This window comes from Peromyscus maniculatus, chromosome 4 (assembly GCF_049852395.1).
Source record: "Peromyscus maniculatus bairdii isolate BWxNUB_F1_BW_parent chromosome 4, HU_Pman_BW_mat_3.1, whole genome shotgun sequence".
Taxonomy (NCBI): Eukaryota; Metazoa; Chordata; class Mammalia; order Rodentia; family Cricetidae; genus Peromyscus; species Peromyscus maniculatus.
The window spans coordinates 40311917-40336504 of NC_134855.1; positions in this window are offsets into that span (position 1 = coordinate 40311917).

Below are 24588 nucleotides of genomic sequence, written 5' to 3' on the forward strand. Positions count from 1 at the left end.
CTCCGACCACGTGCGTTTACAGGCAGGGCCCTGTTCGGCAGGGCAGGTCTGAGTTGTTTGTAGCACCGGCTTTAGGCAAGCTGCTCACAGACCTAGGCCCGGGCTAGAAGTTGCTACCCGGACTAGGACGCCAGCAGCTCGGACTAAGAAGCCGATCGCCGCCGGCCGCCGTGTGCCGCCGTGTGCCGCCGCCGCCGCCGCCGCCGCCGCCGCCGCCGCGGGCCGCCTGCCGCCCTTGCGGGAAAGCGGACCTGCCGCCAAGCCAAGCAGTTTTTAATGGATTCTTGTCACGTTGGGCGCCAGATGTAGATGTAACCAACCGTCTTATTAAATAAGAAACACAGAAACAATGTAAAAGAGAAAGCCGAGAGGTCAGAGCTCAGAGCTAAAATCTCACCCTTCCTCCTGCTGTCCCAGCTTCGCGAAAAGAGACCTACTTCCTCTCGGTTCGTATTTTTAAAGTATGTTGTTCTGCCTTCTCATTGGTTGTAAACCCAAACACATGACTGCCTCGTCACTGTCTGAATGTACAGCCCCCTAGGTCTTAAAGGCATATGTCTCCAATGCTGGCTGTATCCCTGAACACACAGAGATCTTATGGGATTAAAGGCGTGTGCCACCACCGCCACACTCTTGCTATGGCTCTAATAGCTCTGACCCTGAACACACAGATATCTATGGGATTAAAGGCGTGTGCCACCACCGCCACACTCTTGCTATGGCTCTAATAGCTCTGACCCCCAGACAACTTTATTTATTAACATACAATCAAATTAATATTTCAGTACAAATCAAAATAATATTTCAATACAATTAGATTACCACCACACAAGCTTGAGAGAATTTAAAGTTTATTTGCCAGCTGGATAGATAAGGAATATTTTAATACAAGGACCATTTTAAATATTTGAGGCTATTTATGTTTTTAGATAGTATGCATGATGTAAGCTAATGTTTGCATGCCTCTGAGGTGGTTCCTGCATTAATATAGAACTGAAAGTAAAGTCAGGGGGAAGATGGTATCAGTTAGAACAGCCAAACTAGACGACTAACAAGAACAGAAAAGATAATTCAACAAGTTCTGCAAGGAATAAATTCACTATGGTAAGAAAACTGTTTAGTTTGAGAACATTCCTACATTTTCAAAATAACTCATCACATCATTTTGTATAATGGATGAGTTTCTTTCAGTGGTCATGGTTTCATAATTTGTAAAACCTAACAAAAAAAGCCTAACCTTCTAGTTAGAGTTTTTATTTTTATAGTTCTTTTCTAGAATGCTGTGGCATATTAAATTACATTGGGTTGAACATTTTAAATTCCAAGAGATACTGCTCCGAGAGACACTCAAATGAGCAGGCAGAAAGGACAGAGTCATGGGCTTCCAGCAACCATTAAACCAGAGGGATTGTGTGTGATTACAGGGTGGATCATGACTCTTTACTCATGAAAACGTAGGGTTTCACCAGTTGGAGGTTTGGGTCATAGAAACCCTAACATACATGATACGTAAGTCCTCTCATCTGGGGGCTTTAATGATGCAGTTCCTGGAAGGTTAACCTTGAGTCTGAATTGGGGACCATTCCCATTGGTGAGAGTCATCAGTGCTGTGTAGTCTCAGCAGGTCCCAGGTCCTGGGGTCAAGCTCAGAGACATCCATAACACTTGAACTTCGATGGTGGTAGGTGCCTCAAAGATGGTCAGGAAGCAATGGTACAGGAGGATCATGGGGCTCTCTTGTTAATGGGTTATGAAGGTTGTAGTGTAGAGACTTAGGCTTTTTTGTTAACTCTGGGGAAGGACAGGTGTTATTGTAAGACTCTCTGCTAGGAGGTGTTCCCTCAGAAGAAAGAGGGTAGGGGTGACTGGGCTATCATAACTACAATCGTGTTATTCTTGTTTCTGTGGCTGGGTGTCAACCCCCAAACACAGTGGCAGAAAGGAAAAGAAAAAGAAAAATCAAAACCTGTTATTTTATTTATTTATTTATTTTGGCTTATGGATTCTTGAACAGGGCATAGTGAAGGCAATTTGGTTTTGTGAAGTCTGGGCTTCATTCAGAAGTCTGGGTGGCCAGAGTCTAGAATCACCTGGATGCTTGCCATTCACATGTATGGCAGTTAACAGGGTGGTTAGAGGGTCACTCAAGGGCTGTTCTGTGGACTGAATGTTCATGCCCCACAGGTCAACCCCAACCCCCAAAGTCAAGGTATGCACAAGTAGGCCTTTCAAGAGATGCTAGACAGTAAGGGCGATGCACTCATGGAAGGATTAACGCTTTGATAAGAAGCAGCCCTTTACCCTTCCTCCCTATGACAGAACACAGTAAGAAGATGGCTATCTGTGAAACAGAAAGAGCATGGAACCTGACCCAAGGGGCACCTTGATATAAGCCGTTAGCCTCCGAATTGTGAGAAATAAATGCATGCTGTTTGAGCCACTCTGTTTAGGACATTCTATTACAACAGCCCTCACTGGTGAAGACAGTTACTGACTGGAATCCCTAGCCCTGAATTCCCCTGGTCAGAGGGAACCAGTTTCGTGACCTCTGACCTGTGCAAGTACACAGTGTGAGCGGGAACTGTGAGCTGGCCATTGGCTTAGAGATCTTAATTATGAGTAAGCTCATTTTCACATTGTGCTGGGTCCCACTAATTAATTATATTACTAAGAAAAAGAGGGACAGAATGGGGAAGGGGGAGGAGGAAGAAGGAGGAAGTGGGAGAGTGAGAGGGCAAGGGGAGGTAACTACCCAGAGGCTACATGCACCTTTTCTTTTTGAGAGAATCTACGAAGTCAGGCGACATTACTTATAGTACACTGAAATTTGTTAGAAGTGCTTGCTCGAGGTGTTCCATATTCAGAGGGAAGAGAATAGATTCTGCTGCTTGATGGAAGGATGTCAAGGCTCTGGGAGAATTATGTGGGAACATAAATATTGCTACGGCCATTTTTGGAAAATACAATCTGCCACACATGCTCTGTATGTATTTCTGCAGGTGCCCGCCTCCTGGGTTAGTTTTTATTTTGTTTCTTGTGTAATCGGGTGTTAAAATTAAAGCTAGAGACCGAGACGCCAAGAGAGAATTGATGTGGTATTGCAGAGCTGGATCACAGCATATCATTTTCTTTCTGTGACTTGAACTGCTACAACTACTTTCCAAACGGGAAATGGTAATGTGAAGATAGGCATCGGGTCGGGGTGGGGGTGGGGGTTGTGGATATCTTTGGAAAGAACATTTCTTCCTTTCCAGTTTACCCAAAATTTAGTAACCAGACACCTCTGGGGATCCATTTGGAGGGTCTATGGCATTTCTCATAGCTGGGAGGCTCAGAGGAGGAGAGCCTAATGTGCTTTAAAAAGTCCAGAGGAGAAGGAGAAGAGGATAAGGTGATACTGCGGAAGGGATGCCGTTCAGGGGTAGAGCACCTGCCTAGTAACTGTGGAGCCCAGGGTCCAACCCTTAAAACTGTAACATATAAAGCGCTAGCTTTACTTAAGTTTATCATTTATTGATTTATTTAATTTAACTACTTTATATTATTATAACTTTAATTAATAGGAGTATTAGTATTTTTTGTGGAGGTGTCTCTGTAACATGACAGTGTCCTCATAGGTATGGGGTGTCTCTGTGACATGACTGTACTCACTGGTGTGGGGTGTCTCTGTGACATGACAGTGTACTCACTGGTGTGGGGTGTCTCTGTGACATGACTGTACTCACAGGTGTGGGGTGTCTCTGTGATATGACTGTCCTCACTGGTGTGGGGTGTCTCTGTGACAGGACAGTACTCACAGGTGTGGGGTGTCTCTGTGACATGACAGTACTCACAGGTGTGGGGTGTCTCTGTGACATGACTGTACTCACAGGTGTGGGGTGTCTCTGTGACATGACTGTACTCACTGGTGTGGGGTGTCTCTGTGACATGACTGTACTCACTGGTGTGGGGTGTCTCTGTGACATGACAGTACTCACTGGTGTGGGGTGTCTCTGTGACATGACTGTACTCACTGGTGTGGGGTGTCTCTGTGACATGACAGTGTACTCACTGGTGTGGGGTGTCTCTGTGACATGACTGTCCTCACTGGTGTGGGGTGTCTCTGTGACATCACAGTGTACTCACAGGTGTGGGGTGTCTTTGTGACATGACTGTACTCACAGGTGTGGGGTGTCTCTGTGACATGACTGTACTCATAGGTGTGGGGTGTCTCTGTGACATGACTGTACTCATAGGTGTGGGGTGTCTCTGTGACATGACTGTACTCACTGGTGTGGGGTGTCTCTGTGACATGACTGTACTCACTGGTGTGGGGTGTCTCTGTGACATGACTGTACTCACAGGTATGGGGTGTCTCTGTGACATGACTGTACTCACTGGTGTGGGGTGTCTCTGTGACATGACTGTACTCACTGGTGTGGGGTGTCTCTGTGACATGACTGTACTCACTGGTGTGGGGTGTCTCTGTGACATGACTGTACTCACAGGTGTGGGGTGTCTCTGTGACATGACTGTCCTCACTGGTGTGGGGTGTCTCTGTGACATGACTGTCCTCACTGGTGTGGGGTGTCTCTGTGACATGACTGTACTCACAGGTGTGGGGTGTCTCTGTGACATGACTGTACTCACTGGTGTGGGGTGTCTCTGTGACATGACTGTCCTCACTGGTGTGGGGTGTCTCTGTGACATGACAGTGTACTCACAGGTGTGGGGTGTCTCTGTGACATGACAGTGTCTTCACTGGTATGGGGTGTCTCTGTGACATGACTGTCCTCACTAGTGTGGGGTGTCTCTGTGACATGACAGTGTCCTCACCGGCTATGCTTAAGTTTGTGGTAAGTTTATGATACTGTCAATAAGCACAGGAAAACAGACTCTCGTACAGAAATAACAAAAACCTAACTGCAGTAAAGGGAATAGTGTGCAAGCATGAAACCCCGGGTTCAGGTCTCCAGCCTTCAAGTAAAAGGCAGGCAATGACTATGCACATCTTCAATCCCAGAAATGGAGGCGGTCTCGAAAAGTAAGCTAGAAATCATCCAACACGGACCCCTGGCCTCCACATGCATGCCTGCACACCCATGTGCACATACAAACACAAGCAAACAAATGCAGGCACAAAATAAAAGTATTTCTATTTCACAGATACAAGTGACACATGAGACATGCACACATGCACACGCACAAACAAAAAAGTCAGTGCTGGATAAACGGCTCTGCAGTTACAAGCACTGGCTGTTCTCACAGCAGACCTAGCTTCGGTTTCCCGAGTATTAGTATTTTTAAAGATAAGTTATCGACAGACCAAGCAACCTCTGGTTCACCAAATCCATCATAAGGGCTTCAGCAGACTTCAAGACATCCATGAGCATTGGTGTTTTTTTCTCCAAGCCCAAAATGGACACTACTGAAGCCCGTCAGAGGGAGGGGCCCATTCTAACAGGCCAGGGCAACCTCAGAGGGAGCGGCCCATTGTCACAGACCCATGGCAGTTTCCAATCTGTCCAGAAGAGAGGAAGGGAATGGTGTGAGGGAGCTGCTCTTCCTATGCAGATGGAGACAAGTACATTAAATACCAAATCCAGGCAGGCTGGAGCACTTCTAGCTCCCGACTTCAAAGGGCAGCAGGAGATTTCCTATAATGTACAGGAATCTGAGTGAGTGAGTCAGTGTGAATTGGTTCTGACTTCTCATAGGATCCTAGAAAGATGAACCAAAAGCCTGGAGCTAAAGTTGACTCCAGGTAATTAAGGACTGAAGAAAGAATCACAGGTAGCCTCTAACAGGGATGTCCAGACAGTCTGCTTTGCCAGAACTGGGGTATTTTCCATGTGGAGGTGGGGCTTATAGGAGATAATTAAACCATAAAGGTGAGACCATTAGGGGTAATGAAAGCATTTTAGTGAATCATGAGGTATCAAATGGGGATATGTGTGAACCATCCAAGATGGTTCTTCTGTAGTCAGGAGCATCTCCCTGGGATCAGAGGTCAGATCCAGTAGAGACCCTGCAGGATGCTCATGGACCCTCCTATGAAGCACAGACTCATTTCTAAACACTTTCCAGGCCCAGAATACTGAAAGGTAATTCTAAAAGGACATTTCTTAGGTACTTCTCTATTTGGCTTTAACTCAGAAACTGACCAGTAAGCTTCAACTTAGCATCTGCAAGTCAGGACAGAAATTCCGAAGTCTGAAAAGAGTAAGTCACCTCAGTGAATCGGATCATCAAAAGAGCAGGAGGAAATCCAGTGCAGAATTGTTCCGTTTCTAACTGTGGAAGTTATCAACTCTCTTTAGTGTTGAGGCCACTGGAGGATCCTATGGTCCCAACATAGACACTTGAGTGAAGTTCTGAGATATGCTCAAATGTTTAGTCACAAGGAATGTCAGCCCCACTGCACAGGTTTAGACAGGATGTAGTCCATGTGATTTTTGTCACTGGGCATACTTGTTCAATGTCTGTCATACCTGAACCTTAAAGTGTTTGTGATCCAACAAGAAATCACAGACAGCAAGTCGAGACAAAAGCAAGCAAACAAATACAAAAGAAAAGAAAAGAAAAGAAAAGAAAAGAAAAGAAAAGAAAAGACAAACGTTAATTCTTTTATTTTACTTTCAACAGACCATGCACTTCCACGAGCCATTTAAAACCCTTCAGATGGAATCCCACTCTCCCATTCCTCACTCGGCCCACCTACGTCCACCACATAAGTTCACTGTTTGCCTCTTACCTACACGGGAAAGGCAACTCCAGGAGGTAATGCCAAATCTCCCACAGAGTATGGGTTGACTGACAGAAACCCCAGCTCCTCTCACTGCTGCCATATACCTCAGTCAAGTCACTCCCACGCAGATGGAGATGACTCCAGTAACCAACAAACCCAGGCATGGGGGAGTGCTTTTAGCTCCAGAAGGAAAGGGCAGAGAAGTATTTTCTAGGATGCATGGGCTCCCTCCGGTGTGCTGAGCCTAGCTCATTGGCCTCTTGCGTTCCGGCACACATGCAGCCCCCTGAGCCTGACAAGCCCAGCTAGCCCTCAGCCCACTCACCCCTGGACCTCAGCTCCAAGCTCTAAGCTGATTTCATGACTCTTTGGACCATGCCATCTGCTGCTTCTCACTCTGTTACCGAGGATTTCTGTCTGGGAACGTGATTGCTGCTGTTATCCTTCACAGTTTTCTCGGGTCTGAGTTCCAGTCTCAACTCTGTTAAAATGCTGCATTAACCTTAAACAATTGTATTAACTCAGTGAATCTCAGTTTATTCACTCACACAACTGGGATTAAAAACAAGGATATGAATAATGCATAGATGTGACTGCACCTTATTAAAAATTACAACACATATCATAGATGTATGTGTGGTGTTATTAGTATAACCAGGTTACCAAGGTAAAACTGAGATTTACAATCCTCTTATTTGAGCCTTCACTCTTATCATTTCTACCTCCCCTGTCCCTCGTCTGGATCTCTCATATTCAGGATTAGACAGAACAAACACCAACATCCATCTGTTCTCTGGACCATCTTCTAGGGACGGTGTCTTCCTGCTGGGCTTCTGGGTATTTCCTTTCAATCCGAGGTATGTTTCCTATACCTCCTCTGTTGGAGTATTTTTCTCTCGGGCCTAACTTCCTAGTGACTACAGAAACCTGTAAAATTCCAGTTCAGCCAATGCTCTTCTCCCTGCTTCCCTGGGAGCTGTCACAGAGGAGAATCAGGACAGCGAAGTGTTCTGGCAGCCAAGTGAAGACTGTTTTTAAGGATGGAGGGAGCAGCTCTGACTGCCAACACCTCAAGGAAGGTAAGACCTTAGTACTGAGCATTGGATTTGGCAACGTGGAAGTTGCTGCGGAAATGGAGACAGAAGTGTGATGAACATAGGTTCAAACTGGAGCCAGCAGCAATAGCTACGTTAAGGTCAGACACAGGCAGCTCGTGCAAGGATAATAGCTGGAGAGAAAGAGAAGAAAGAAAATCTGTTAGGTCAGAGACAGAAAAGTGAAAGGGGAGAGATCATTGTAGAAAGAGTAGAAGCAGAGAAGGAACATGTCTGCAGTTGCGGCTTAAGTAGGTCAGAGCAGATGAGCCGGGCAGGGACCCACCCTAGAGGCTGGTCTTGGGGGGGGGGGCGTAGATAGCTCAACAAGAGTATTTGCAGGGAAATGAAACACGTGTGCACACAAGCAAGTGGGTGGGGGATGGCTTCAGTTAATTACAGCAAAACTATCCGTTAGGAATGAGGCATTGGAATTTGAAAAAAGCCAAGGCAAGGATTTAGTTCCACATGACAGTGGACTGGTTAACAACTGGAAAGGCTGATGCAATTGCTGGGCAGTGTTAATCACCCTCTTCCTTTTCACAATCTTGCGTCTGAATTGATACCATCAGCAAATTTGCTTTAGATATCCATATCTGCTCAGGCGCAGAATAAGCAGAATGCCGGGCTTAAGCAGTCAGGTGTGATTCAGTATGGTTCAAAGAAAGCAAGGAGTCTGAGGACAAAGTGAGCTGTGAGAGAGGTGAGGCTGAAGGAAAAACTGATGAAAAACCCAAAGGTTCCGTTAGTTGATAATTGTTGGATTGAGGGGGTGTCGGTATTAGGGTAGAGGAACTGAGCCAAAAAATAATACTAATAGTTACTAGTCAAAAAGTAAACAAAACTGAGACCATGGAGCAGTCAAGCCAGAGGACATATTCATGGAAATGAGCGGTCAAGGGTGTGTGGCTGTGTGTGTGCATCCTTCATCTATACATGGATAGTTGCCTTTTCCAAGTTTTAAAATAGGAGACATTGAAAAGCATGAGCAGCAAAGACACAGAACTCAGCGAGAAGCTAGAGAGGAGGAGGATCAGAAACATACTGATCTCTAAAGATAACCAGGAGTAACCAAGTAGGTGGGGGTAGCAGGTGGAGGTGTGCTGAGTTGAACCAACTCAGTTCCTGTTAGCATGATGGGCAGATCCAGCCTAACATGGCCCCCTAGGTGTTCAATGTCAGCAAATGGGGTGTGAAGGATCATTGCTTTTATTCTCAAACTTACGTTTCAATTTTAGCTAAATATATTAGAAAAGAAGCAGAGAAGGAAGGATTTGTAGTGGTTATAATCCAGTTACCACCATCCAGTTTAATATTTAATCTCAAAGTAAGACCCAGGGACCTCTGTGCTTCCCTGAATTTTTTTTTTCTGATCATGAGTATTTTTGTGACAATACTAAGATGTCATTTGCTGTTGTTTACTCTTTTTATCCTGTGAGTACAGTGGATAGTTCTGGAAGCTGTATCGAGAGAACACAAGGATTGAGTGCAGAGCCCAAAATAGGAATCCATCCACTGCCCAGGGGGGAAGAGACCAGAGAACCAGATGCTGCGCAGCCAGACCATCCTCTTGCTGTATTTTATCTGTCCTATAAAAGATATTTTTCACATAAAATTATTGTTTGTGTTAACTTATAGTGGGACAATTCTAACTTAAATAAAAAGTTATCAATTCGTTTTAATTTAGATTATGTTAAACACGAACGTACCTACACAAATACATGCCAGTATTTAAGAGAGCAAAGGGTCCCTGACACCAAAGACTTTAAGTACCTCTGACTTTTGCCACTTGCTGGAAGATGAAGGCTTCCACGGGGAGAGGCTGAGAGGTCAGTTCTAGAAGGCTGAGGCAGGACTCTGCAGGGACTTCCGATCGTTGGGGCCTCAAGCAAGATCATCTCTCAGGGGTTGTGGCTGGGGATATGTGTAGAAAGGCTATCAATGAGTCTTTTTGTTCTCAGCAGCTCTCCTAGCCTGAAACATCATGAAGAGTATTCATTTTATAAGTAATTATTCTGAAAAATTGAGCAAGAAATGAGCCTATATTAGAAAATTGCATCTTTTTGATGTTTTCATCAAGTCCAGTCATTAGAAAGGATTTGAAGATTGTTTCTTTTCTTTGATTATGGGCATGATATAGATCACTATAGAAAGTGTAGAGAATTCTGAAAAGTCTTAAAAAACATGAATTTTGCTGAGTGGTGGTGGTGCACTCTTTTAATCCCAGCACTTGGGAGGCAGAGGCAGAGAGAATGAGGTAGCATATACATTTACTTTCTATTTTAAACAAAGTTGTTATCATGTTTATATTAACGTGATTACTTTATGCCTGTTGTAGCTATTAACCCCTCTTGATGACTGGGTTCTGCTTTGATAATCCTCTGGCATTATTATGTACATGGAGTGAAATATTCTATTTGAGTTATACAAATACATTTAAACTTCTGCAATTATATATGAACACCTGTCCCACAGTATCATCTCTTATATTGAATTTTCGAGTACACCCTTTCCAAAATATTAATATATTTTACATACATTCACTCCTGAAAAAGAAAAAAAAAAACAACCAACAAAAACTTAATTTCAGCGTATGTATATCATTGATTCAAAAATGTTCATTTTATTACCGAAAAATGTAATAAAGATATAACTTTCTCCAAAATGCCTGTACTTTTATTATTCTTGCTATTGTTAAATTTATTGACAATTTAAACAAAATTTGTTTTCCTTTCTTTTTTAACGTAATTAAATGAAGTTGGATTTTGTTTGGAAAAACTGAAGGTAAGAAAGACTATGGAAAGGAAAATATCATTGAGTAGAAATGATGGAGACAGCAATATTTAAATGTACCGTAAAACAAGAAGAAATAAAACAGCATGGTTTGATAATTAAGATGGAGAAATAAAAACAAACCCCAGGAAATATAGCCTAGCGTATGCTAGGTACCCATAAGAGGTGTTTAGGTATTGATAGTTTCACCAATACGCAGCGATTCTGATAAATGTTCAATAAGCATTTCAAAAATATCATGGTTTAAAAAACAAAAACAAAAACCCATACTTTTTTTTCTAAAAAAGCTAGTTTAGCGAGATAAATTGCAAGAAAAGATGTATGGTGCCATCTAGTGGTTATTCATATAACTGCATACATATTGTGCCATGTTGTTTCCATTGGTAAGAATTAAACGTCTTCGAAGATTCCAGGAACGTAAATCATTCATCAATAAAATATTGTATACCTGTTCCTTCAGCACTCACTTAAGAAAAGTCTAATTTTAGTGCTGATAAGATGACTGCCAGGTCCTCAGAGATTAAGGTAGCCTGTGTAATTTCTGAAGTTAACGTACAAGAAATTACAGTTCCAGACATTTACATAAACAAGCATGCCAACCTGTCATACTTTTTTTAGTAACACAATGAAACAAAAGAACAATTTGAATAAAAGCACGCTGATTGAAAATTCATATATGGGAGCAGAACCTGCCAGTTATGAGTTCTGAATAAAGAACACAATTGGAAAAACCAGTTCTCTAGATTGAGACGCCTACGGAGGAGGGAGGCTGGGCACTTGCCCTAGGCTGTAGATAGTGTGGCAAGTAGTTCCTGGGCTCACTAGAGAAGGCCCCTTTCCTCCTAGCCTCCAAGCAGGAGCCAGACACACGTGACCACCGCCACACTGGCCATTTCCACGCTGGTTCTCTTCCTGCATCCGTCCCAATGAAACAAACCAAAGTTGTTACGTTGGCACAGGAGCTGATCTGCAAAGCAGCCCTTCCATTTCAGGGAACAAGCCCTTCCTCTCCACTACACGCCTGCAGGGGTAGCTCCCTGCTGTAATGTACCTCTTCTCCATCACCATGGCTACTTGGGCCAGCTTTAGTCCCCTTCACTGGAATTTTGGGGGTGCGAGTGAGATAATGGGGCCCGTGCACTTCTGCCTTGAGTGGAAGCTTCACATTTGGAAGCTTCAGGTGGCCACGAATGTAAACTTGAGGCTCAGAATAAACAAGTGGGAGAGACCGGGGTCCAAGGAGCAGCAATGGAGGATGAAGGATGAGTACCCGGATGTGCTCCACGGTTGCTAATGCTCAGCCCTAGGGAGCTACTCCTTGAATTCTCAAGCTATGCCCAGCGAGCCCTTTACTTTGCTGAATCATATGGAAATGCTTCTCTATCTTTTGATCCCGAAGTGTACTAAGTAAATCATCTGACGAGACAGATCATATCAGTCAGTGGCTGTATCACTTCCATGTCAAGTCTAAATTCTTTTGCATGACCTATGAGATCTCTCCTCAGTGTCCCTCTCTTCTGGAGTTTCCCTTTTCCCACTCACCTTCACCCTCCTCTCTACGCCCCAGGCTGCAGATGGATTCAGATTTCACTTCGTGTGATTTACCAGCCACTTCATCGGGCTATTCTTTTTCCAGAAAATGTTTCTGTCATTTTTCTTTCCTCGACAGCTTCGCTTTACCCTTCAGATAGAAGTTCAAGTCCCTTAGTTCTCTCAGACTTGGGCAGTTTTACTGGTGTCTTTCCACCATTCATTCCATGTCCCTAACACGGTTACAGCTTTGCTGATTCTGCAGTTAAAATGGCTTCTTCATTTGGAAGAGACTAAGCTCGGATGGATGGACAGACGGTGTCTGTCTCCCTTTGCACTGAACCTGGGCTATGGTAAGCAGCTACATATCCATTCAAAGAACTAAGGAATATACACAGAGAATGAGTCTGTTATTTAAGCGAGAGCAAGGAGGGCTTGGGGGGGGGGCTGTAAAATGTTTCCTGGGAAAAGGCTGTGTCTAACTGACCTCATTTCTCCGTCAGCTGGAATTTGTAAATCCTTCCTTCATTTTATGAGAGCTGCTGTTTCAGGTTTCAAAATGAGACTCCGACTTTCAATGTGACTCTTACTTAAGTCAAAGCTAAATGCACATGAATCAGTATAAGGATTATCTATATTTTGTGGACATGGGTGGTCCAGACACCCACAAGGAGATAAATAAATGTTTGAGGTGGGTCCCTCAATGAATTTTCAATGGATGCCAATTTGGCAAGCTTGACTGGGCCCTACCAGTGTGAGGAACCATGATTTTGGTATGATGTTGGGGAATTTGTGGCTTCCATCTGCTGGTTATCTCACAAAATGTAGAGCTGAGAAAAATCACATACTGATTAAATCATAGAATCCCACACTTGGAAGGGACTTCATGAGATGATCGGGCCCGCCTCCTGAAGGTCAATGCATAAATCATCTTGTGCAGATGGCTGTTTATACTATTTTTAAAGCTCTTTAAGGATGGAGATTACACAGCTTCCCTTGGTAGTCTGATCTTCATGGTCAAGAACTTCCCTTTTTAAAAGCCCAGCTTCTCGCTGCAGTTTGGCTCATTTCCTCTTTCTGACAGCTCTCTGTGAATGTAGGGAGGACATGATCAACCTCCCCTGCTAATTATCCCTGGCCCACATCTCACACCCTCACAACTAATTATTAAGAGCTACGCTGTTTCTCCTCCTAAGCGACACAGTCTCAATTCCTTTATTTTTCAGGAGACTTATGTCCCCTAACCTATTATTTTTGTAATTTAAAAAATTCCCCCCTTATAACCATCCTGTAGCTCACTGTATAAAACTGGCAATTGAGCTTGTGTTCATGTCCTGATCAGCTGTCAATGAACAGCAAAGCTCACTTACCTTGCTGTTTAGACTCCTGCGTTTCTTTTTTGTTTCTCATGTGGATTTTGCTCTGTAATAAATCTCAAGCTGTTTCCTGTGGAACTGCTACTTGGTTTGCGTCCCGTGGGTAATTTGTCTTATTTGTGTTGGCTTCTTTCTCAGAAGCACATGTCCTGACCTCCAGAAAGTGAATAGGTTCCCTCCCTTGCCAAACAGATTTTTGCAAGTGTGATTAAGGAGCTTGAGTGGCAGAGACAATAAGTGATTATCCAGGTGAACTCAGTGTAGAACTGAAAGGAGAAGATAAAGTAGAAACAGGAGGGTCTGGGTCACAGAAAAAGGATGGGAAAGGATGCTGAGTGACAGGTTTGAAGATGGACAGGGGGCCACCAGCCGAGCACTGCCACCTCTTCACAGCTGGAAAAATTGTGGCCATGGAATCTTTTGAATTGCTGTGGAGAGCAGGGCCCTGCTGCTACCTTGGTTTCAGCCAAGGAAAAAACCAGTTTGGCTGGCTTATTCATTTTTATTTTTCCTTTCAAGACTGGGCATTGGAACTAGGGCTCAATGGCATGCTAGGCAAATGCTCTCCCACAGAGTTTCATCCTCAGGTCTCTTCTTACCTTTTGAGATAGGGTCTCAAAGTTGTCCTGCCTGGCTTTGAATTAATTACTAGTTGAGGCTGTTCTTGAATTTGTAATCCTCCTGCCAAAGCCTCCCTCTTTATAGCTGAGATTACAGATTTGAGCCACTAGGTCTGGCTTGATTCTGACTTGTGATCTGGAGAATTGTAAGGGAACAAATTAGTGTTATCTGGAAGGACAAAGTTGTTGGAAATGTGTTAGAGCCACAGGAAGAAACAGTGTCCATTTATGAAGAAACTACTGTGTTTGTTTTGAACTTGGAGGTTTTATCTTATAGGCATTTGGGAGCCTATGAAGATTTATTAGTTCTATCTTTCCACCACACAAAGCCATAGCAAGAGTAACAGATGTGTACCATATGACCAATAGCCTCTACTTCTTATGAATTATTTAAGATAGTTCTCCTAGTATGTTTCACTTATTAAAAGAGTCCCCTGCAGGACAATGCTTCATGAGCTTTGGAAGGACCTTTGGAAGGACCCAGACGTGCCTCACTGGGGCTGGGAGAGAGATTAGAACTGTCCCTTTTCTGGGGCTTCAGGACACCGCAGCACAGCTATGTGCTCACTGAGCGGACCTTCGAGCCCCTCGCCTGATTTTACGGCTGTCTCCTTTCTCCTGGACCCGCTGGCCTGCTGTGCCACTGGGATCCACGTCTCTAGACAGAGCGCAAAATTGTGAAGCCTTGGAAGCGTCAAGCACTGTCAGGGGAGATGTGTTACTAAGAATGTGACTTTCTTGGCGGGGGTGGGGGGTGGGGGGAGGATGCCAGTTTCTTAGAAATGCCTTGTATTTGTTCCAGATGTCAGAGGAAAATGTTTCAAACATCAAAAAAAAAATAAAATAAAATTGTAATTGTTAGAAAAGTGAGAGAGATCACTCAAAAACATCTTGCAGGCAGGGAGAAGCCAGTGTTCTCTGTCTTGGCAGGAACCTGTGATCTCCCTGGGGAAATTACTTCAGAGGAGAAAGGATTCCAAATTAGTTTTCAGCAGAGTGTGGCTTGAACTCTGCTTCTGTCCGTGGAAGTTTCTGTCACTGTGCTCCCCCTAAGTAGGACTTATTACCTGTGCAATTGGACGTGTGAGGCTCCGTGGCTGTGCTGTTCCTCCCTCTCCATTCTCCCCTTGGAAAGGGAAGAGCACAATTTTATTTTTAATGTATCCTTTCTTGAGTCACCCTTTCTATGAGGACTGCCAAAGCTAGGGGACACATCAGTTTATTTTCCTTCTCTCATCTTAAACCCATCAATGATAACAAATTCAGTCAACAAATACCTGTTGGCTCTGCTAATTTGCCACGTGCCCATTTTAAACTCTGATCAATTAGTTTGCTTTCCCCATCACTACTCAAATATAGTTTAAAGGTCCATCCATCTCCCCAGCAGACTCCGCTCTCCTGCATCCCTCTTACACATAGACTTTACGGTGTCCTCGCCTCTTTCCTTCCTGGCCAATCATTAAAGACCACAGTGGTATACAATAGTTCTTTGTCTCTCCCTTTCTTGTCTCTTCTTCATCCATTATAATACATTCTGCTTGACGATCATTTTATGACACAATAACTCTTACACACACACACACACACACACACACACACACACACACACACACACACACCCCTTAGGTTCTTGTGGGGTAGGAATGGAAGTTCACCTGGGTATCATTTCTTTCCTACATCCAAACCAAACTCACTGCTTCCTCAGACATGAACGCCTTGTTAAGTATTTACTCTTCAGAGCATGACACCATTTAGGTGCTGAGCCAGAAAGCCAAGATTCCACTGCCTCATGGTACCCACAGCATCTCCTCAGCACTGCCCCTGCTGCTTCTGATCACTTTTACTTTCTCAGTTCAAGTCATCATTTTTCAACTAAGTTATTGAACTGCCTTCCCAACTAGGGCTTGCCTTGAGTTTTAGAATTAAGCTTTTTTTCCAGGTTGAAAGAGAGAGAGAGAGAGAGAGAGAGAGAGAGAGAGAGAGAGAGAGAGAGAGAGAGAGAGAGAGAGAGAGAGAGAAGAAATGATGGGGGACCTCCTGGATGAAAAAGAAGCAAATGGCTGGGGCCTAAGCCAAAGGCATCTAAGAAGCAAAAAGATGCTAAGAGAAGTTGCAATGGACTGAAGAGACTAGCTAAAACATTGAGTCGGTAACAACAGCTCCAGTGTGCTCCCCACTCGTAGACTGCTACAGCCATCGCAATTGAGCATAGAGGGATGAAATGCAGTCTTTGGAAGCACACACAATGCTGGGAGGCCATTTATGCCGATGGGAGGGGCTGAGGTAGCAAAAGTTTAGCCTGAATTGCCAGCTGTGGCTGTAAAATCCATGATTATTATTGGCATCACTTGGCTATCCTGGACATTTTACTAGAAACTAGAAACATAGCAACCTTCCAGCCTCCCTCCCTCCCTCCCCCCTCCCTTCCTCTCTCTTTCCTTGTTTTCCTTTGTTTAGAAACTTGTTAGGATACATTTGAAACAATCAAATACACAGGAAACCTCCTGTTCCCATCAGTTATTTATAGCGGGTTCTACTTTCTAACTGCTCCTCCTCCCGCCTTTGATGTCACTGTTTTGCCAACCTCCTTGGAGTGGATGGCATTATTTTTCAAGATGTGTTTGTCTGATTTCTAGTGACTGGTGATTTCATTTTCATGTTTTATGGATTCTCTGTTGACTATCTTTGATTATTTTCTCCTAGCTATCTTTCCTTTCACTATTAACGTAAAGAGCTGTCTTAGCATGCATCTTAAATGGAATATAAAGTCCCTGAAGTTATTAGACTTGGGAAGCTGAAGCTTAACAATTTCTGACACATTATCCATTGTCTGGCTGATACTTACTCAGCCCAATCTTAAATATGGAACTTTTCATTATTTATAATTGTAGTGTTTTTCCTAGCAGAGTAGAGATATCCTTTAGCTGTAAAAAATAGATTTTCCCCCACAATGCAATAATATATACCTATGAAAAAGATTTAGATATGTAAGAATCATAATGAATAAATATTTTAAAATACGTGATAAATTTTAAAACATTAAATGTTTCCAAAAGGTAATTAAAACAGGATAATCTACTCAGGGTCTAGGTCCCTTGTCAAGTGCTTCCCTACCATACCTGAGTCCCTGGATTTATAGCCAGCATGGCAGAATAAATTAGCTAAAATGGGGACAATTCAGGTGGACTTTCAAAACACATGCATTTTGTATGTTATTTGGTTTATACAAATAGGCAGCTTAAACACTAATTGTAAATGGGAAACATCAACACTAATTTGGGAATCGTTTTATTCCTGCGAGGGAAGAAAAGAGAAGAGATGGGAATTGAATACCTGTTCTATGCACTCAACTCTTAACACTTGGATTGGCAAAATACTGTATCCTCACATGGTGTCAAAATTGTCTGTTATAGTTTGTTTTCTATATTGTCATATGATACCGTAATTAGCTTTTATAATTCTGTTTTGTAACTTTTCTTTGTACTTACACTTTGTTATTACTTTAAAACTTACAACACTAGTCGGGTGGTGGTAGCGCACGCCTTTAATCCCAGCACTCGGGAGGCAGAGCCAGGCGGATCTCTGTGAGTTCGAGGCCAGCCTGGTCTACCAAGTGAGTCCCAGGAAAGGCGCAAAGCTACACAGAGAAACCCTGTCTCGAAAAAACAAAAAAACAAACAAACAAAAAAACAAAAAAAGAAACTTACAACACATCTATCTTACACCATAAATTATGTTTATAGTTCTTTTGTATACACATTGGCTATGAATTTAGTTACACAAATTAACAGTTATGTGGCAATCTGAATTTGAAGATGCTCTGTGTTGGATTCACAACTTACCAGATAAGGGAGTTCTCTGCTTCTATGGGCAAGAAAGCCTAGAGGTTAAGCAAATACAAAAGTTACAGAATTTTTTAAAGTGTAATTAAAGGAACACACATCTGTTAGCCACTTGCCTTTATTACATGGTCAAATGCATAATTGTTGAAGCATGGTACTTCGTGCAGAAGTAACCACACTATTGGGAAATCTGTTCTTTCATCCCCATGCTCCTTATTCCACTATTTCAGCTACTCTACTCAGTTTGGAAGCCAACCCCTCAGAGCCACCATTCATTTGCCACTCCCCCGCGGCCCCCCCCCCCCCCCCCCCCCCCCCCCCCCGTCCTGTTGTGTGCTCTCTTGGGCTGCCACAGTAGGGAGAGGCAAACACTCCTTTCTTGCCAGATCCACATTCAGCTTGAGATCTGTCCTGGTGGGTGTAGTTACACCATGAAAACTGACAAAAGCTTCAAATCAGGGTCTCCCCTGTTGTCCAGGGAGAGCAGGCTGTTAGGTTGGACTCTAGCCCATCGCTACTCATCTCCCACTTCCTGTTCACTGAGCTAGCTCTCCTCCACATTCTGTTTCAGATCTGCCTCTGGTTTCAGCTCGATTGCTACATACTCAAGCAAATCCCTATTATCGTCTTCTTCCAGTCACCTCATCACTTCAGAAAACAATCTGGTTCCCATTTTTTACCCAAACCCCTACCCCCACAGGCAACCACTAAGCTATCCCCAAACCACTGTGCACTTTGGACTATTCTTTAACTCTATATAAATAGAATCACACAATGCATGCCATTTTGTGTTCATCTTCTTTTTGTGACACAGTACTTGTTAGATTTTTTCACGTTGTTGCACGTGGCTTTTGCCCTGTAATATCTCATTGGGTGGATATATGGACTTTTTTCTGCTGTTGTTGGACTTTGGGTTGCTTCCAGATTTTGGCTATAAAGAAAACCATGGAGAATGTTGTTTTACATTCCTTTGTTGTGTGTATAGGGTAGGGGAAGCATGTGTCATGGTATACCTATGGTGGTCAAAGGACAACTTGTCGGGGTTGGTTTTTCTCCTTCTTGTGGTTTCTGGGAATTGTACTTAGGTCATCAGGCTTGCTGATAAGTGTCTTTACCTGCCATCTTACTAGCCCGTTTTATGGTTATTTGGTTCTTCATTTTGTGTGTATAACTTGACTCAATCAGCCAGTATCCCATAGAGGGTTAGTTACGTTATTTATTTATTCTTAGTTAGGTTATTTATTTAGTCTTAGTTTTCATAAGGTATATGCTTAAATATCTAACAAAAAGTCCATTATTTTTCCTAAATCTCCATTTTATACTACCAAGAACTCATGAGTAATCCAGTTGTTTACACTTTGGCCACTATTTGTCTGCTTCTTTTGTATGTTCAACAAAGCACTGTTGGGGTCCATGAATCACCCCACAAAAAAAAAACCCACCACTCACATACGCAAAAGCAAGAGTTTATTCTTTGAGGGAAAATTCCTGCATGGGGGTGGAGTGGGGGATGGGGGTGGGAGTCAGCCACATAACAAAATGGCGACGACGACCCAAGAGAAGCTCACAGGTTCCTTTTATACACTGCTAGGGGAATTTCAGGATCATTAGGTCATCTCCAGCAAACACGATTGGCTAAGCAAGCAATGGTTACACTGGTTTAAATTTGATTGGCTGTGGCACCTTTGGACACATCAGGGCAAGCCCAGACTTGTATCCATGAAGTGGGGCGGTGGCTTACAGGATCTGCCCTTTTCTGATTGGCTGGCTCTAGCCCGCCAGGACCAGCCATGCTGTGGTGTTGGGGGCTGAGGAGTCTGGCCCCCAACTCTGCTCCCACACTCACCTAGGGTACCCTGCCTCACTGTGGCTTGGCACCAGTGCCGCGCTGCTTCCATCTCGGTACATAATGCAGTGATTCCATTTTACTCACATTTTATGGAGAATCGATGTTAGTTTTTAATCAAAGGTTGATGTACTGGATATGGAATTAATGATGAAACCCTTTTGTTTTTCTTTGTGATCAGTAAATGACATTAGTAGATTTCCTAATAGTGAATCACCTTTACAATCTTGAAATAAATCACAGCTGATCTTGGTGTATTGTTAATGCTTCACACATGCTGTTGAATTACACTTAAAATCAATATTCATCAGCAAAATAAATCTATGTGATTTTCTTTATTTTCTCCTCCTTTTCAAGTTTTGTGTCAATGTTATATAAATACTCATGTTATGGTTATAATATTTAAGATACTCTTTAAAAAAACTGACTCTAAAACAATTTACAAAGCTACGTAATTACTTACTCATTGAAAATTTGAGAAAACTTCACTAGGAAAGATTTTGGACCTGGTGCCTTTCTTAGGAAATAGTTTTTGTTTGTTTGTTTGTTGTGGTCTGGGCATTGAACCCAGAGCTCAAACATGTTGGCCAGATGCTCCACCACTGACCTCCATCCCGGCTCCATGGTGTAGTCCTTGATACTTCCATTTAATCTATGAAGACTGGCTTACTCTCAGGTTTTTTTTTTTTTAAACTCTTCCATTAGTATCATTTCAAGAAATTGTATTATCCAAAATGTTTTACAAATTTCTTCAAACACATTTGTTCATCGATTTCAACATTTTCTTTGTGTCTTAACTCTTATTTAAGTAGTTGTTTCCCAACTCATTTAGTTTCACAGACTGCTTCCCCTTCTCCATTTAGATGGGCTAATATTTTTCTGTTTCTTTGTTTCTCTCTAGACAGTCATAACCTTTTTAGGCGTATTGCTTTTATTATGCTGTTTTATAATTGATTTAATCTCTATTTACATTTTCAGCAATTAAAAATGCATTTTTCGTGATACCTCAGTAAACGCCCCCACTCTATCCCCTACAGACAAAGAGAAGCTTAAACCAGGATTCCTAAGTGTAGATAAGAACTTAGACCCATTTTCCCCAGGTGGCTGTATCTGCTACAGGGACTTTGGAAAACACAGAGTCAGGATATTCGACCAAAAGACTAAAAAAAGTAAGGCAGGTTAAAATAAATTATATGGTCTGTGCCTTTAAGAACTAGCCTCACAAAGAAAGGGGAAAGCTCCTTCCAACCTCCCTGCTGTGAGTGAGAGATTTGGAAGAGCCTCCCTGGAGGCTTGTAAACTTAGAATACACCTAACTTTTGCATTCTGTACCTAAAGTCTCCAGTGGTGGCTTTGGGGACACGATCTAGGCACAACAAGACCCTCACTCTATTGTCTCAAAAAGGGGGCTTTAGACAAAGATATCTCAATATAGATAGACCCAGGCCAGTTTCAAGTCCTCAGAAATGATGGCGCCAGCCCCAGGAACTCAAAAGAACAGAGTCAGGATGTCTGATGGTAACCAATTAACCATGAGATGCCCCTCTCCAGAGATAACATGACCAGACCCCAGAGATGAGTTGTAAAACTCCTGACAGGGCAAACAGATAAGCTAGAATAAGATAAAGTCCAGGCCCGGGAAAAACTGGACCAATCAAGGATGGACCCGTACTAACCCCCTCCCCTCTAAGGAATTTTATGGGTTTTGCCTATAAAAACTAACTTCCCCAAGAAAGAGTAACTCTTCCCTGCCTCACTTGAGATGGCTTGAGATGAGTTCCCTGTCATGACTTGCAGCAGAAGTAAACCTTGCTTTTGCATTCTGGTATGCTCGTCCTTGGTGGTCTCTCTGGGGTTACGATCTGGGCACAACACTTTTAATGTCAACAAACGAGTTCATTTATTGAGATGGTCATGCAAGCATTCTTTTTATGTCTGCCAATAGGAAACACAGTAAAGTTTTGCTGATGTATTGCAAGGTTGTCAAGGGGGGTTCACAGAACCCCTTTATGCCACAGCTGTCTGGGCTCTGCTGTCCCACTCACACATTGTTGGGTTTGAGGCCCTGATGTTTTGGATAAGGGTTTTTCCTTTATGTTCATGAGTCCCATGCCATTTTCCTTTCAGGTAAATCCTTCTGAGAGTGTTTATATGAAAGTTATCCGGGTATTATAAAGTGAAATGGGATGTATTCCTTCCCTTTTCCTTGTTTTGAGGATTTATAATATAATTTTTTTTTTGCCTTAAAAACATGTTTAGAAGAATTCACCTGCAAAGATATCTGGACCTGAAGATCTTTTTGAGAAAGTTTTAAAGTAAGATATCAATTTCCAAAATGGAGGACGATTAAGATTTTTGTATTTTTTGTATGATTATTTTATGGTCATTTTAAAAGGATTTTTTCTATTTATCTCACTGTCAGGTTTACTGGACATGTAACTTAGTACAGTATATCCATTGACACTGGTCATCTGTAAGATATTTAGAGATGTGCACTCTTGCTATAGTTTGTGGGGACGTTTTTGCTTCTTTTTTTGTCTGATTAGGGGTTTATTAGCTTATTTAACTGCACAAGGAACCAACTTTCAGCTTTTTTTTTCTTTTTCCTATTTATTTATTTGCTGTTTATTTATTTGACAGGATCTCATTATGCACTTTTGACTGGCCTGGAAGTCACAGAGATTTAGCTGAGTTTGCCTCCTGAGTGCTGGGTTTAAAGGTATATACACCACCATGTCCGGCTTCCAATATTTCTGATTTCATTGTTTTCTCATTGCCTTCCTCTTGCTTTGGAGTTTTGCCTTCCCCTCTGTCTCTATCTTTTTCTTCAATTTTGATATAAAAGTTAAGGGATACCTTTTTATATTAATTTATTTATTTGTATGAACCTATGTGTGCCGCTGTGTGTGGAGGATGTGTGTGGAGGATCTGGTTCTTGCCTTCCACCACTTCTGTTTCAGGGATGGAACCCATGCTCTGTTGTTCAGGGAGTCATTCAGCTCCGGCAGTGATCCCTACTATCCAGTCATTCCTGCTTTGGGGATCCAGGATCCACTTTTCCTTGTGGTGTCTTCATAGACAACCACAGGCTGGAACAAAATTCAGTGGTGGAACTCCACACACTCCTTCCTGTGAGACTCCATGGAACTGCCGGCCAAAAGGTGCAAGGAATGAGCAGGCTGGCTGTGGCCTTCACACTCTTGTGGTGTTCTCTGTTTTCCTTACTCAGGAAAACAAAGTTGGGCCCTCAGCCTGACACAACTGGGGCTTTTCTCTCTGGGTGTATGCCTTCCAAACTTTAGACTGGAGTCTAACATCTGAGGACAACAGGCATGTTTCCATCAGACTGAGTCCAGCCTGATGAGTGCCTGTCTTTGTTCCGTGTTTCAATACTCTCCCAAAGTCTGTCTTCAGCAGCCTCTGTTGGGCCAGTATTTCTTCGAGCTCAGGATTTCTTGTTGTCAGTACTGAAGTATCTAGCTTCTCCATGGAACAGATAGATACCCCTTGTTTCATGGTTCCCGCTGTTGATCCCTGAATCCCGAGGGATTGTTTTCTCTGGAAAACAAAACCACTTGTTTTGTTTCTAATTCCTGGCATATTGGCTCCAGAGGATACCCATTTTCCTGACTCTTAAGGCTCTGCACCCCCATTATCACCCAGACTAAGACACTACTCTGTTTCCTCTTCAAGCTCTAGGTTGGATGGTAACAACCTGAGTTGGACCTCACTTGGCACCTTCCAATTCATGCCACCAACAGCACAACTCACGACAGTTTTTCATCTAGACCCTCACAGGCCTCCTATTCTCCCCTGCATGGTGACACTGAAAACTCCTTTCTCACTTACATTGTTTTAAATTACATTTTAATTCATTTATTTTGTATTTGATTAAATGTGTGTGTATGTGCCATGGCACTCATGTGGAAGTCAGAGGACAGCTATTGGGAGTCAGTTCTCGCCTTCTGTCACACGTGTCCTGAGGATCAACATCAGCCCTCAGCCTTGGCAACAAGCTCCTTCACCCACAGAGTCCTCTCACCAGCGCCTTCCTTCGGCATTTTGAAGCATGCTCTCTGTCTTCAGCTTCTTTGATGGCTTCTCCCTTGTATGAGATCCACACATACTTCTTTGCAATAGAGTCTGCAGGTTATAATTTTTTTTTTTCAATTTCTTTATGTTGGCTCTATATATCCTCATGTATAAAATGTCTTGTTTTAATAGTTGGTTCAACTTTCTATTCAGTTGGATGACATTGGTCTTCAATTGGTTCCTTTACGTCAGTGTGAAACTGTTATATTTGGGATGGTGTCTGCCTTCTTACTCTAGTTTTTATTTGAAATACTGTCGACACTCATTTGTCCCTGATTCCCTGTGTACAAATTCACCTTCTCTCTGAAATGTATTTGTAGCCTCAAAAGCAGTACCCACAACAGCACTTCCAAGGCTATTGACAGGCATGGTAAAGAGGTGAAAATTTTGAGTCATCCAATACAATTTCCTCGCTGAGTTCAACAAAGGTAGAGCTTGTGCTTCACTGTTTGACTCTTTGATTGATTATGTCTCTGTTTATGATGGTGTCCAAGCACAGCGCGGAAATGCTACTGTCTGTTCCTCAGCGCAACAAGTGGCTGCATTTGGGGACTCATGAAATGACTGCTAATTGTTTGAAAAGCAGCATGCTAGAAAGCCGTTGTTCCATGATGGAAAGCTATGAACAGTGAGTTCCTGCTTCTCAGGATCAAGAAACTGTCAAATCT